The 17,211-nt window shown below is 39.9% G+C and overlaps 1 protein-coding gene across 2 annotated transcripts in view; it reads right to left on the bottom strand.

Annotated features, from left to right (window-relative positions):
• The window catches only part of LOC145997404 (calpain-9-like), a 219,654-nt gene that overhangs the window by 138,622 nt on the left and 63,821 nt on the right, over positions 1 to 17,211 (bottom strand). The window lies entirely within an intron of this gene.

The raw sequence follows: 17,211 nt of genomic DNA, 5'->3' as shown, positions 1-17,211 counted from the left end.
CTCCTCATGCATCAACTTAGTTACTATTTGGCTCAAAATGTATCAAACGTATGGCTATTTGGCTACTAATGCATCAAATTGAGTAGCCATTTGGCTCTAAAATGCATCAAACGTATACCCATTTGGCTCATAATGTATCAAACGTAGTGCCATTTTGCTCCTAGTGCACGGAATTTTGGCCATTTGTGGCCATTTTGCTTCTGATGCATAAACTTAGTCGCAATTTGGCTTACAATGCATCAAACGTAAGCGCCATTGGGTTCCAATGCATCAATAGGCGCCATTTGGCTTCCAATCCATCAAAGTTAGGCGCCATTGGGTTCCAATGCATCAAAGTTAGGCGCCATTTGGCTTCCAATGTATCAGACTTAGGGGCCATTTAGCTTCCAATATATCAGACTTAGGCGCCATTTGGCTTCATATGCATCAAAGTTAGGCGCCCTTTAGCTTCCAATGCATCAAACTTAGGCGCCATTTGGCTTCCAGTGCATCAGACTTAGGCGCCATTTGGCTTCCAGTGCATCAGACTTAGGCGCCATTTGGCTTCCAATGCATCAGACTTAGGCGCCATTTGGCTTCCAATGCATCAGACTTAGGCGCCATCTGACTCCAAATGCATCAAACGTAGGCGCAAAAGAATGCATTACTAACACCAATCCTAACACGCCTATATTCTTTCATAAATATCATAAAGAAGTGACCAGATTCTACATAACGAAAACCGTGAAACGTCTTAATCCAATACGCTATTCTGAGTCATTACGTGGTTTCTCTTCAGTCATTTCAGGCAATTGGATCTTCCTTGCCAATTCATTGTCTCTTCCTCCAGCTACCTCTCGACGCTGGAAAATGAACCAACCAATCAAAGTTGACATTACTTAGCATTTATATTTTCGAAAAGCGAAAAACTCATTCTGAAAACAAAAAAAAAGTTGTTTTGAAAACCGAAACTCGATTTTTCGAAGTGTAATTTTCCAAAAATCAATATTTAGATAAAAAAAAATGTCAAGATAGCATTACTGTAGATCAAGATAACCGATTTGAACACTCATTTTCATGCTTGAGTCCTGGTGTTATTATTATAATAATTCCCGTAACAAGATAACATTTAAAAAAAAAAAAATCAGTGATTATTTGTGCTTAGCAGTCGGCAACACTGACAATGGTGTCCATTACATTGAATATATATCAGGGAACATCGGCTCCGTTACCTTCCCGAGGTGCACCGCCTATGCGGAAGCTGTTATTGGTCACCTAGAACCAGTAATTTCATGTCTGAACTTGTTCAGTTGCAGCCAGGCATGCAAGGCAAAATATAGAGATTGGGGCAACGTAGTTGGAACATAGCTCCTGGGACCAAGGTGTTTATATACAGGTAGGTCAATAAGATGCTACGCGTGTTCATAAACTGACGGGATGGAGGATTGCTATGTTCATCATTGTAAGAAACTTTCTCTGGCATTTGGGTTAATGGAGGTGATGTGTGAATAATGAAATAGATGATTGATTGATTTTTGTTATTTAGTGCCGCTTTTCTGCCACTTTCGGCTAATCGCGAAGATGAGGATGAGTAATGATATGATGAAACTGATGAAGAGACACTCGCAAAACACCCATGTCCAGGCCGGGATTCGATCCCGGGACCCCTGTCATCCCAGCGTGTTGTGATAACCACTTCGCCACGGAGTTCGTCCAAAAGATAATTCGTAAATCACATAAACCACATTCCTTGCCTGCATGTCAATTGAGAGTCATATGAATAAATTGTGCAGTTGTAAGTAACCTTTACAGGCACCCTATAATAATGAGAGGTGACCAACTTCCAGCTACAAATGCAGATGGCGTGGTGGTTCCTTCCCTGCAAAATAGTTAGGCACAACTCCACATTCTGTTTGCTTCAGACAGGACACCGCTACAGCCACTCTACCTCATTGTTTTTCGGCAGAACGTGAGGTTGGTGTGAGACCTCGAGCGCTGCCTTCAAAACACAGTCCAGAGGTGGGGAAATAAATGGCTGAGTGAAACTGGTCAAGCAAAGGAAAGGCGCCAGATGCCAAAAACTTTCCCCGTGGCCCTTCATTGTTTGCCAAAAAGAATCCACGTGCTACTGTACTGTCCAGTACTCTAAATCCCTAGAGGTTAATCGCGACGATGAATTTTAGCTTTAAGCAATATTGGGTTTGACCAAGACCTTCTTATATACAAGGCCTGTGCAGAGATTTTTGTCTATATGCTACGTCATCAGTGGTAGGCAGTGATGTGCAGTATGAGTCTACGTCTACATGAGGTATCTACGGGTAATCAATGATTGTTTACTTCGTCTACGTAGAGGCTAAAAGACACTAAGAATTAATTTAAGATACTGTTTTTTTTTTGTTTTTTTTTTAAAAAAAGTGTCGTTTTTCAATGGTGGTGGTTCATATCTAGACGAAAACGACCATATTTACAACAGGAACTTCTAGCATTCTGTTCCAAGCACCATCTGTTGAAAACAACTAACATGATATTTATTGCCTACACGTGGCAATCGTGAGGCAAAGTAGTACATTTTTCAGTTAATGACGAAAATATTTCATACATTGTTCACCACTTAGTAGAAAATTGTTCGTCGTTGTTGTAAAGAAGTACAAAGGTACTTTACACACTTCTTCAACTGAACCGCAGGATCATTCTTTTCCATTACTACAAAGCCCGTTGTTATACTCCTGCTCTTCGCCATGTTGCTTACACAGGCTACATTGTCCACACTAGAATGTAGACAGCTGTTGTTTACGTGTGGACGAACATAACATTCATATTAAGTTAACGTTTTCGCCTATTTAACACCACAATTGCGACAATAATGTCCATATCGTGTTGTGATCAATGACCTACCACTTATGACGTTACAAGTAAGCGGAGTCTTTATGCGGGCCTTCTAGACAAGGCGTTGTTAAGACAAGGATAGGCTATGTCACTGTGCATTAGCCTACACATTCCTAGTCGCGATTAATCTTAAAAGAGGGGTAAGTATGTCGAAAAAAAACTAAAAATTCAAAAATAAACAAGTAATTATGAATGGTGAATTAATTATGACAAAACAAATACAATGAAGCTTTCGCGATTTCTCTGACGTCATACTGAACTACGTATGATAACCAATCGGCTACTAATGTGAGATCACACGTGACCATCCTTATAAAATGGCGATATTTTTAGGCCATTTGCGTCGAATTTTAAGGAAACATACTTTATGGCGCACCAACAATGACTTGACTTATTGTTAGAAAGGAAGGAAAAGCTAAATTCACAACAATCAATGAACGTTGCGGACAATAACCCGACGTAAGAATAAGTTCAACAGGTTTAATTAATAATAGCGAAAATTCAAATTTCGCGCTCCACCTCTTCCGCAGATCTTCCGATTACGTCACACAGTGTAGGCAGATGTCCTTCACAGAAACCCCACGGACATGGGTGCAGCACACCATAATCGCTGCAATCCTCTTGCATATCAAGACACTCATGACAATGCAACCAGGGCATACATTTTTCTAACGTCACGCAGAAAGAAAAAAGCACAAAGGACAAATAGTGATAAACTCAGGAATGAAAAGGACTTACGACTCTTGAGACACCCACAAGTATCTGTGCTGCGTCCTTGGACAAGGAGTGATATCTTCTGGGTAGAGGAGAAAGAGGTCACAGAATACATGGCAGAAGAACAGGTCACTCTGCTTGCTTAACCTCAGAACGAAGCCATCCTCTGCATTGTTATGAGCAGCAGTTTGGCCACAAAGGTTGCCATATAAGCATGATTTCCTCCAAAAGGCCTATTCTGTTACTTTGGTCTCAAGTACGTACGGCAGTGAGATAAACATTAGCCTTGTTCTCGAATCGAGAACGCCGGTCTCTGTGGTTAGCGTAACGTACTACGTGGTCAAAGGTTCGAATCCAGGGTAGGACATGTCATTGATGTTATCTTGTGTTTTTCATGTTCCCGGTTTAAACTCAGTTGATATACTTACTATTATTCCATTCCGGAGAACACAAGACGTATCAGCCTACTATGAGGCCTCTTCAGACGTGGGAATCACTTACGGGTATGTTTATGTAAAATATATTTATTGCACTTGAAAATAAACTTCTTGTTAAAAATAAAACTGTTCTAATCTTGAAATTATTGTTCGCGTACACAAATTGGAACATTCATTTTAAAATTAACTTACTTCCACCGTCAAAATCAATAAAATACATCATCACCTAACACTAACAAATCTTAAGGTTAGTCAATAACCACTGTAACAGACTACAAATTGAGTCAAACAAATTATGACGTCATAGAATAACACAAGTATTTATTTTTATAACACGTTGAACACTGAATTACAAATTAATGTGTTGCGTAACACTGCATAAGCATAATTCATTCTCGATGTCGCGATTAACCTACAGATGTTGAGAAGCGTCGCAATGATTTGATTAAAATTACATATTGATAACGAGCCAGAGGTCTCTTTCAAAATGCAGTTATGCATTGATGACCATTATCAGAACCATAGCCCCTAGAACAAATAAATTCTACTCAATTTCAAAAGAGTTCTAGAATAAATGTCGCTGAATTTGGCTTGGAATGCATCAAACGTGGGTGAAATTAGGCTCTTTATGCATCAAATCTAGTCGCAACTTGTCTCCTAATGTATCAGATTTAGCCACTACTTGCTCGTAATGCATCGAAACTTAAGACACAATTTTGCTCGTAATGCATCAAAGTCACCATTGCATTAAATGTAGTCGCCCCTTGGTTCCCAATTCATCAAACGTAGTCGCCCCTTGGTTCCCAATTCATCAAACGTAGTCGCCCCTTGGATCCCAATTCATCAAACTTAAGCACAATTTCGCTCCTAACACATCAAACGTAGTCGCCATTTGGCTCCTAATGCATCAAAGGTAGACGCCATTTGGCTCCTAATGCATCAAACGTAGTCGATATTTGGTTCCTAATTTATCCAACGTAGTGGCCACTTGGCAGCTAATGCATCAAATCTAGTCGTCAATTTGTCTCCTAATGCATGAGACTTTGGTGCCACTTGTCTCCTAATGCATGAGACTTTGGTGCCACTTGTCCCCTAATGCATGAGACTTTGGTGCCACTTGTCTCATAATACATGATATTTTGGTGCCACTTGTCTCCTAATACATGATATTTTGGTGCCACTTGTCTCCTAATACATGAGATTTTGGTGCCACTTGTCTCCTAATGTATGAGACTTTGGTGCTACTTGTCTCCTAATGCAAGAGACTTTGGTGCCACTTGTACCCTAATGCATGAGACTTTGGTGCCACTTGTCTCCTAATACATGAGACTTTGGTGCCACTTGTCTCCTAATGCATGAGACTTTGGTGCCACTTGTCTCCTAATGCATGAGACTTTGGTGCTACTTGTCCCCTAATGCAAGAGGCTTTGTGCCACTTGTCTCCGAATACATGAGACTTTGGTGCCACTTGTCTCCTAATGTATAAGACTTTGGTGCAACTTGTCTCCTAATGCATGGGACTTTGGTGCCACTTGTCTCCTAATGCATGGGACTTTGGTGCCACTTGTCTCCTAATGCATGAGACTTTGGTGCCACTTGTCCCTAATGCATGAGACTTTGGTGCCACTTGTCTCCTAATGCATAAGGCTTTGGTGCCACTTGTCTCCTAATGCATGAGACTTTGGTGCCACTTGGCTCATAATACATCAAACTTATTCGTCACATGGCTCCTAATGCATCAAACGTAGTCGCCATTTGGCTCGCAGTGCATTAAACTCGTCGCAATCGGCCACCTAGGCTTCAAGAGCTCTTCCAGGACAATTCCAACCGACATCCATTCAACACAACAACTCGGTAACTTAGAGAGACAGCGCTGCCTACACTGATGCCGCAACCATGTGCACGATTCAAGCATGCGGGGAGAGTCACTCTTACCTAACGGGATGCTGCATGAAAGAGAACGTTTCGTCATCTCCCACACCGCAACCGCTCATTGTCCACGCCCACCAAGAGGTGTTTACGGCCTTCAAGCGCTCCTAAATTGTTTTCACACCGAAAGCGTTTGTTCAATTCACACTCTTAGACCCTCCGCACATCGACAACACACATTATGCCGCTTCCAACTCGTGTTAACAGCAAAAACTCACACATGCCAGGGCACTTCATAAACCATCCTTTCTGACAGCACGTTGATGGGTTTGATACAAATACAGAAACAATAACCTAGCAGCCGCAATAAAAACCACAACAATGCTTTCAAGGAAGATTCAAATGTAAACAATCCATTAAACCGGCTAGTCTTTATTGACATGTGCAACAGTATGCAAGAAAGGTTGCAACAAAGAGAAAGTTTTGGACATTCATGCACATATTACCTCCCCTCATATTGGGGTCAAAATGTACGTGAGAGGTCAAATAGCCTGTGTAAATAAATCAAAGAGTACGTGCTGGTATTGCAGGGGTGTGGGAAAATTGGGTTCTCTTCATTGTTGGGCCGAACATCGTTGAACTGCAATTAGACGTTTGAATACCGTGTAAAGGGGAAGCATTAGAAATTAGGCATAGCCACTCTTTTTCTAAATCGAAGAAACTATATATATATATTCGAGAACTGAAAAACGAACGATTTTTGAAAATACGAAACAAAAACTACATTCTTTTTCGAGAAATGATTTTTTCTTCCCAAAAAAAACTGGAAATCGAAAAATTCAGTTTCGATGTTTCCCATTGTAAGGTTGCGTTTTGAAAACTTGCCACAGGGCCGCCCGTAGGATGTTTTCTCAGGGGTAGGGCAGCGGTCTTTAAAGTGGGGGAAACGTAGACTGATTGGAGCCAAATAATGTTTTACGAAAAACGAAAATCTTTTGGTAATAAAAAAATCAAAAGACAGAAAAGAAACAAACTTGACAAAGGGGGAAAAACCATGGAAATGGAAAACATTTCTGTAAACAAAAAGGCCGAAAACGAAACACTAAAAAATTATCGAGAACGAGAAACGATTTTTTTTCGCAAAAAAAATCGAAACTAGCAAAAAAAACAAAAAATCGAAATATTTCACTTTCGAAAATCGAAAAACATTTTATTTTTCGAAAATTGGCCATTCCTAATAGAAATACGTGAAGTGATGTGCCGTAGAATACAGATATAAGTTTACGTCTACATGCGTTGTCTACACGTAATCTACGCGTAGATTACATTGGGTTGTAGTTTACATAGACTACGTAGACAATCTAAATTGCATTAAAATTAATTTTCAAGACTTTCATGAAAGGAAAGTGACATTTTCAACTATATTGGTTCCTAACGAACTGAAAAGAATCCTATTTACAACAAAATTTCTCTTCTCTTCCATCATCAACTATGGAAGAAGATAAATAGTATGCAAAAAAAAAAACAGATGGCAGTCGTGAGCCAAGAGTGGTCTTTTCCCCATAAAACACTAGAATATTTCCTATTTTAGGTTTCTTTCTAGGTGAGGAATTGTTCGAATTTGGAAGAAAGAGCATCAAAAGTTATCCTGACACATCAGCAACTGATAAGCAGTATAATTTTCTTTTAATTCCACGGCACCCTTTGCTAACTTATCACTTTTCGCCATGTTGTTTACATAGATTAAGTGTATAAAATAGTCTACGTGTAGAATGTAGACTATCGTTGTTTACGCGTAGACGCACATCACTGAATACGTGCGACACTGCTCTTTAAGCTTCACATGCAAAGGACGCAGTGGCGGCAATTGGGTTCCAAAACTGGGGGGGGGGGGGGGGGCAGGACAGTTTACTTCCCCTTGGTAGATAAGGTTTAGCATTGTGCGGGGGGCAAAAGTGTCAAAAAGTCCCCCCCTGTAATCGTCGAGGACAGGATTCAAACCCGGGACCTCTGGCGTCGTGGCGCGCTGTGATAACCATTCCGCCACTGAGGTAACCTGACTCAATAGTAACGAAAAAACAGATGGCCACATCAACATAACAAAGAATACCAGGAAGCAGTGTTAGATAGCAGACGCACTACATACCATTAAAACATGATATAATGAATACATTCTAATGTACACTCACCGGCAATGAAAATGGAACACCTGTAGATCCTGAAATACTCTTCCCGCAAGGCGTTGTGTGTTGTCTAACTTTACGGCTACACGTGGATTTTAATAGCAAATTTTCAATAACAACTTCCACAACCGCCGTAGATTTAGGCAACACACACAACGCCTTGCAGGGAAGCGGGTGTTTCAGGATCTGGATGTCCCATTTTTATCGCCGGTGAGTGTACCACAATTAAAAATAAAGAATAGAAACAAATAAGACGAACGAGAGAGAAATAACGACAAAGGAAATAGTTGACAGATTCAGATTTGCTTTTAGTCCACTTTTAGGCTAATCGGGACCGGACCTACAGTATAAGGTGGGATCCGAACCACTATGAAAGAAATTAGTACGTTAACATATGCGAAGACGTATAGTTACCGCCTCAACTATGAGCCAAACACGAAATTAGTAGTAAAGTAACAAGTGAATTACTACAGCGTGGAAGTACCTTTCGGGCACTGGCGTACGCAGGGAGGAACTGATGGGGCTATAGTCCCTCCCGAAATTTAAGAAAATCAAAAATTTCAAATGAGAGCAGTAAAGAACTTTTTTTTTGTCTTTGGACAACTTCTAAAACGATGATTAAAAAATGACAATTGCGAAATATTTTATGTGCCCCCTCCTCCTAGGACGATGCTTTAAAATTATCCACCTTTATAATTCAGAAAACAAATCCTGAGCACGCCGGTGCTTCTGGGCACGTTTGTAACCAGAATTTCATTTCGGGGAGAGGGGGCTGATCCCGTATCAATCTCCTCTAAATTGAGATTTATAGCTAGCCTGAATTCATTACCCCTGTCTCTCAGGCATTCAAAGAATGTCACATCAGTAATTTACAAATCCTTCCTGGTCTATTGGAGTTAAGGTGCTGATCAGCTGGTCTTTCAGGGCGACGATCAGGGAAGGAGGAAAGAGAACAGAACAGAGAGCAACGTGTGGTGTGGGGTCTTTTGCCTGGAATCGCCGTACAAGAAGAAACTGAGGAGATTGAGCGATCAAACACGTTTCGATATGAACAGCTATCAGTGAGGAATTGTATCATCAGAGTCAGACAGGTATTGTTGCTTCCAACCATGTTGATCTAGACTTGAAGGCATAAATCCAGAAGCTTGTGTTTTGCCATTTCCAAGTGTGTAGTTAGTACCTCTTGCTCATTACCATTAGGGTTACCATGAAGACCGAGTGCTCAAATGAAGATGATGAAGCGAGTTACATCACCCACCTGAATGGTTAAAAGTTCTTGGTTCGATCCCACGTACTCAAGAGTGCGTTACGTGGTGGAGAAGCTGGGCAAAAGACCCCACACCACACGTTGCCCAGAGTGCGTTACGATCCCTTATCAGCAGCCGCAATCTAAAAGCGGAAAGGTGTGGGGTAGAAGTTCTGAAGATGAATTTCTCAGTATACAAGTTATTATACAAGATGTTTAATTGTGGGGTAAGGGGTGCTGCTTCCACGTAGTGCACCCAATAGTCAACCTCACTTCCACGTAGTACACCCTCGACTGCAGACTAACGAGACTCTGGCGACTGGCCCAGTGGCCAGTATAATTTTATTTGTGTTGTCCTGTGTTTTGTCCTTATTTGTGCTGAGTGCTCCTTTACAGCCTCAGCTTTTAACGAAAGTCAGAAGATTTTAATATTTTATGCTTTTAGTTATGCAACGTTAGAGTTGTCATGTGCAACGATAAGGGGCTGGACCCGTATAATGTGACGGGTGTAAAATAGCCTTAGTGCTGACGCACCAAAAATATTAAATTCAAATTCAAAAGATGTTTAATTCTGATACAGAACTGAATTTTAATTACCACCATACACGATTTAAATTTTTTCAGTAAAAATATGAGCATTTCTGCAATGTTTTTCTCCCATTTTGATCACATTTCCAGACTTTTTATTTTTAAGTAAAAATACATATTTGTAAGATTTACGGGGGGCTTCCTGGTTACGTGCCTCCTTCTGGGCAACGTGAAAATCGCTAACGAAGGTAAAAATAAACAAAAGATAGCCTTTTGATGACATTAGCAAGGCACTTATGGGCTGGCATTTTGGAGAATCTCGGTTGCATGTTGGCCAATCTCAAAACAATTAGTACCTCAAGTGAATATGTGTACCTTAGCCTTAAAACGTCACGAGTACTGAATTATGGTGGGTTAAGTGCTCCCGCAAGGGCAGTGAAAGTGCTCGAAGTGAAGATCAGAGGTTAGGAAAACGCAGGGAGTGGAGAAAACCAAACAAGGGATATAAGACGTTCACAAAACTACTGGGTGACGGACGCATCGTAAACGTAAATGGGGACGAGGTAACTTAGCATACGAAAATGTTATCTTTTGTAAACAAGCTAAAGCAGGCCGCTCTAGGACCATGATAAAATTCAAGCATTATTCCCGCTTTTCAGGACGAACTTTACAAAAAATTCCAGGGTACAAACAGATGTTCTCTCTATTTCAACCTTACGTATTACCGCCTATATATATATATATATATATATATATATATATATATATATATATATATCTATATATATATATATATATATATATAAGTTATGTATTTATTTAAATACATATTCAATTTAAGGTGCGAAGTTCACATTTGCCATTTCATATACCAAGACTCGAAACACATCAGCAAACACAAGTTAAAAATGTTGCGGGATAGATATACTAATCTACGAATTTTCTTTAATTGTGCAAGAATTTCAAACTAAAATTTAGCTAATCAACTTTAAGATATCATATCTTGCAATAATTTTCCGTCTGTCGGATAGACTGTTCTGCAGAAGACACTAACAAAGTAAGTAAACGGATTGAGAGAATCCTGCTTTATTTTCCACGCAGCTTTCTCTTCTTTTCCTTCCTTGATAAAAATAAAACCTAAACTGTGAAAAACTTGCCTCTGAACATTTATACATATGTATAAATTCAATGAGATTTGAATTAATAAATGTCGAAAATTTTCACGTCTACGGAGGAAAATGCAGGCAGAATTCACTCATAATTCCCGAAATTCAAGGAATTCCCGGTGAGTAGCCACCCTATAAGGTCTCGCTCGCTCGTACTCGCTAGCCTCTCCCACTCTCGATCATCTACAATGGAATATCATTTTAATGTGACTATAGTCGTACACACATGTACGTGTTAAATATCCATCCTGGCAGTTTCAGCCCACAATCATCTATTTCATTTTCATATATCACTGTGTATTGATAAGATAGACTAAACTACATTTTAACATGGAATTGATGACTATGTTTCGATTTCACTGTGTCTTTCACCTCACGATCCACCACCACAGACAAATTACGGTTATACGTGGACCAGGAGCGTATATTCTAGGCTACCTAGGCTATCTGCGAAGCCTAAAGCCTAGAGAGTAAAATTCTGAAGAAAGGTAAATTAGAAACTATTCGAAGTTGGCAACCTTGCTACAGTTGGGATGGCAACGTGGCTGGCATACGCTACTGACGTGGCTTCGAGCGTACACCGCTCGTTTTGATTGTTCGAGAGTTATTTGCTTTTGCTTTGTTGATTTTACTTCGAATTTCTGCCACTTTGATAATCGCGAATATGAGGATGAGTGATGATGTGTTGAGATTGATGAAGGGTGTTACGTTCCCCGGTTTAGCCTCAATGGATCTACTTACCTTTATTCCTCTACGGCGAGCATGAGACTTATCAGCCTACTATGAAGCCCTCAGGTTGTGGGAAATCAGATAAGGATATGTTTACGTAAACCTTACTAACTCTCGCACACAAAAAATATATTTAGATGTCAGTTAATGTTAATATATTACACTGGCACTTGCAATTAAACTCCTTATTACGTACAAGCAAAATCGTATTAAGATCATAATTGTTCTTGACTACACAAATTAACACATTCACATTTCCAAAATCACTTCCATTATCCAGCAACATTCATAATCTCTCTCCTCACAACCATACAATCAAATGTTTTAAGGTTAGTCCATAACCATAACAGACTACCCAATTGAACAAAACAAATTTTTAACATATTAAACACTTAAAATGATACAATAAGTGGGTGCGTATCAAGGGGCAAACAAAGGAACGCCCATGCCCAAGCCGGGATTCCAAACCGGGACCTCTGGTGTCGTAGCGCGGTACTAACTACTCCGCCACGTCAAAACAAATATAATCAACTTCTTAATAAAATACTTAAAAAAACAAAAACAGATGGGTATACTTCAAGGTCATTACACTTCGAAACGATTTCGAATCACAATGGATGCGTCTATTGCCCTCACGATGTTCAATCTATAATTCCAAGTTAGAACTCCTGAATTCTTAATGTACCCATTAAAAATCAGTCATTCCAAAGATGGATTATTCCTCGTTGGACGATTGGTCTAGAAATATACCCCGGGGTTACACGGAAAGGGCTACATGGGGGTGGAGGATGTATATGAACCCGTCCGTCAAACAGCCACTAACAAGGGTGTTCTTTGACCCTTTGCTCGTCTGTTAATGTCATGAAGACAATGTGTCGACAGGTTCAAGTCCCTCGATTCTTGTAGTTATTCCGGCTCGCGTACAAGACTATTCTGGTCATCCATCATATCTAGATTACTCCATTTAGTTTCCACGAGCTCTCAAATAATTAGGCCTTCAACTCATTGTACACCAGTTTGGGACCAACCTTAATTCAGTCCTCAATTAAGGATTGAAACTTCCTTGCAATTTTTTCAGCCGCAATTCAGGTACTGCCTCATATGCTATCTACAAATTAAACTTTCTGCCTTGGTGTAGACTAGTGCCATCTGTTTTTCGACTCGGCAGTAAACAGTATTAGTTTTATTATTAAAATTCATAAGTGGATCCAGAATCAGTTCTTTGGGGAAAGGCATAGAATACTCCTCAAGCATATGTCATTATGTAACACTCCCTACCCCCAACACAGTGCTTATGAAAATTAAGAGGCACAACTTCTATTGGTAACGTTTTCTTTGTTAACGTCTCGTTTCGACGCTGCGGCCACTCGGTAAAGGTCAATGCTTATCCTGCATGTATGGAGCCATGTGACACACGTTCATGGTTGCCACTGCCTTTTATTTTATGTCAGAAAACAACGATTACACAAAAAAAAATATTTGTCATTTTCGTTCTCTCTGAACTTCGTAACTTATATTATATGAAATTCCAATTGAATAGAAAATAGGGCGCTGCATAGGTTAAGCATGTATACTGCCTCTAAGGGGTGTAAGGGGGGTTACCGCTCAAGAACACATCCAAATGTCAACATCACTTCCGTACACCCTGTATTACATTTTCCTGACTAGCAAAGCTCTGGCGTCTGAACCCATAGCCAGTATAATTCTTTATGTGGCTTATCTTATGTTTTGCCCAGTTCATATGAGTTTGTGTGCTTTAGTCCATTTCATAGTATCATAATTCATCCTCGTCTTCGAAATTAGACAAAATTGGCAGAAATGCGAAGAAAAATAAATGAATTCATTCATTCATACTGCATCTAACTTTTGTATATTCTATGAAATTATATGGCAATTTTATTTACATCAGTTTATTATTTCAATATATGTAATCTGCGAATAAAATAACTATGGTGTATGCCGAAAAGATTCGGGATGTGGGTCACTTGGAGCAACGGATACTGGATGCCTGTGCACAAAGCACACCTGAGATATTGCTCCGTGTCCACAGAGCATGGGAGAACCGTCTCAACATGTGCATAGCTCAAGAAGGACAGCATATTGAACACATTGTGTAACTTTAATTGTGTAATTTTCATATGCCCCTAACTTCCTTATCATTAAAGTTTTCATAAATCTGACTTCACCACTGAATTCCTGGTGAAATTCTAGCCCAAAAACCATACCCCACATGTCCCCATTCCCATTTAAAGAAATGAAGTTGGATCCAAGATGGCGGACGTTGTCATGACATGCACCTAAAGGTTTCCCCCTACGCCTAACATATTACTACCTGGCAATCTACACTCCCTTTCATTATATAAGGAGTGGTCAGGGACTTTTGACTCACCCTGTATATTGACTTACACAAGTTCGAGCATATTAAATTCATATCTATTTATGTTCATATTCTTAAAAATGCAATGCAACTCACATTATGACGTTTGTCATAAAAATGAACGAACATCAGTCGCAAGCTAATTAAAGTCAGAAAATGGTATCATTCTTTTTTTGTGCCACCTGGCGGAGAAAATACATACTAAATACCACAATTTTCTTTTTAGCCCGAACATAAATATTGCACCTGTCCTCAAGGACTTAAGTTATTAACATTATTCATTTCGTCAATTTTTTTTCCGTCTCCTTTCAGATGACGGTAATTTTAACGAACGCATCAAAACACATGCCTCAGTTCCAAACAGGCAGCGTGTGCGCGTGGGGGAGGGGCGGGTGAGGTAACGTAAAAAAACAAAGGAAGATCGGTTTTCCAGGAAACCAGGTGGCGCGCATAACGGTGCCCTGACTGGCCTAGGTCTAAACCAGACGAAACATGCGGAAAAGAAGTAGGATTTCCAGGAACACTTGGGAAAATATGGTTCACGCTTGACTTGAGAAATGCTTGAACTGCTGTAGACCGAGTATTTTGTTCGTATAATTAATAGCCATTGTCTTTTTGATGGTCCCCTTCTTCAAAACTTTTTTTTCTCCTAAAGATTGACAAACAAGGTTAGGATTGGAAGCTAGTAGTACCTTCGCTTTCCTGGGCGTCGACAGGAATTTTTGTAGGGGCCATCGACGGGGTGCATGGGGGCAGTTGCCCCCCACTTTTTGCCACTTTTGCCCCCGCACTATGCTAAACCTTATCTAAAAAGAGAAGTGAAGTGTCCTTGCCCCGCCCCCCAGTTTTGGAACCCCTTTCGCCGCCACCGAGTAGAAATAATATTGATTTGGCTTTTCTGCCTAATAGCGAAGATGAGGGTGAGTGATATGATGAAATTGATGAAAGGACACTCATAAAGAACGGCCAGGCCAGGGTTCGAACCCGGAACCCCTGGCGTTGTGGCGTGTTGTACTAACCACTCCGCACGGTGTCGGCAAGTAGAAATTATAATAATAATTATGGTTATGATTGTTATTACACAATAACTATATTTAACTAATAAAATAATTGTATTATTATTATTATATCGTTGAGAAAACTCTTCTACTCAATCCACCACAAGAGTAAATATCCAGCACAACTTTTTTTCATTTTTTTCACATTACACACAGTTAGTTGTACTGAAATGCATAGTTATATAATTTTGTTATTAACTTTGCACACCTCGTTCAAGAAAAAGCTCCAAATTTTAGTCACCAAGTTCATGTTTTGTAACCTCTCACATAAAACTCTAATGTTAGGAATTGAAAACTGTGCAACAATTTATTCTTTGGATTAAATTTTAGACAGTGGCGGCGATTGGGTGCCAAAACTGGATGTCAAGCACAGTTTGCTTTCTCTTGGTAGACAAGGCTTAGCATCAGCGCCGCATAAATTGGGCCTGATGCTTGAAATCTTCGGTGAACAATAAACACAACGACGTTATAGTTACGTCACAGCGCAAAGAATAATAGTAACTGTATAATAAGTAACGCTGTGTCTAGGCGTCCAAAATTGGGGCTCCAAATTTCATTCTAAGATTTATTTTCAGGTTAATATAGCAAAAGAAAACTGTTCGTTCGGCTTTCGGAAAATTCTCATCTGTTTTCATCTGGGCCTATTTCAGGAATGGGCCTAATGCTGCAGCATCAATAGCACCCACCTTAATCCGGCCCTGCTTAGCATTAAGAGGCCACAAAGCGGGGGGATAAACTGCCCACTTAATGGTAGAATATGAACAAAAACAACTTGTTCTTGTATTTTACACATTTATTTATTTGATCTTAACTTTACGAACTAACTGAACTTTATTTCCGCCTTTAACATTGGTTAAATATATATATGATTGTAACTTGATATGAACGATGCCAATGTACAGTGGGATCCATGAGTATTACCGTGCAAATTGTCCACGACTATTTTCATTAACTTTTTTCTTACATCCCATGTGTTTTTAAGCGATGGATTTTTATGTATGCTCGTGCAGAAGTTGTCAACAGCTTGTTTTGAGTTTTCTTTTAATTCTTGAAGCTCTTATCGGGTTAAATAAAGTGCATGAACATGGTGATGGACAATTTGCACGATAATACTAATGGATCCCACTGTACAGGGAATCGACGAACCAGTTTCCAACCCCTCCCGACATATCGCCGATTGCTACGCTAACCACAAGTTCAGAGGTGTCGGTAACAGAAATAAACAACAAAATAACATCAACGCTAAGTATTCTAATGGAATAAAGCTTACTCGAAGCTCCCTAGACATAAGCTATAAATATAATAATAGAAAAACTATCTACTACACCGCTCACGTACTATCCTGAACATCATACATACATGCGTGTGCGATGAAAGATATTACCATTCGCCACTGCAAAATGTTTCGCTGGAATTTATTACGTACCGGAGGGCGAGTAAGCGAAAGCAGGCTGCGAGTATGTAGGACATTCCCTGCTCCTCTGACTCCAGCTACATCTATCTTCCACAGCTGAGGTCAGAGTTCGAAATGTTGCGCCAACTCGCTGGGCAATTGCAATGGTAACCGTGGGAGCTAATTTACCGTGCGTTTAGCCTCTTCTGTTCTGCACCGTCCTGCAGGGAGGCAAGCCATGGGTGTATAAATAACCAACGCGTGTCAGAGGTGACGACACTAAGGACCTGGCACACCCATTTATATGGTGGCTTTAAAGGGGGGGGGGAAATGCAGGCTGCATCTTGTGCAGTGTAGCAATGAAACCTGTTGTTTCTTAGTTTGTGGCCATTGGAGTTATTTTGAGGAATATTCATCATATGCCAACAGAAAGAAGACATTGTAGTGTATTATTACAACAATTAAAAAGGATAGAACAAAACACTGAAGTCTTCAAGTGCAATTAGAAATGATGATTTGCAATAAAGCGTTTTAAATCTATAATCCTTTCACCTTAACATGGTTGGAAACAGAGTTGCAAAGTTTTAATCTTCCGTCAGATCCCCCAGGTTACAGAATTCTAAGTTAACATTTTAAGTGTCGTAAA

Source organism: Lepisma saccharinum, chromosome 13, assembly GCF_977018435.1.
Source record: "Lepisma saccharinum chromosome 13, izLepSacc3.1, whole genome shotgun sequence".
Classification (NCBI taxonomy): Eukaryota; Metazoa; Arthropoda; class Insecta; order Zygentoma; family Lepismatidae; genus Lepisma; species Lepisma saccharinum.
Note: the sequence above shows the minus strand (reverse complement) of the source record. Positions and strands in the feature narration are given on the sequence as shown.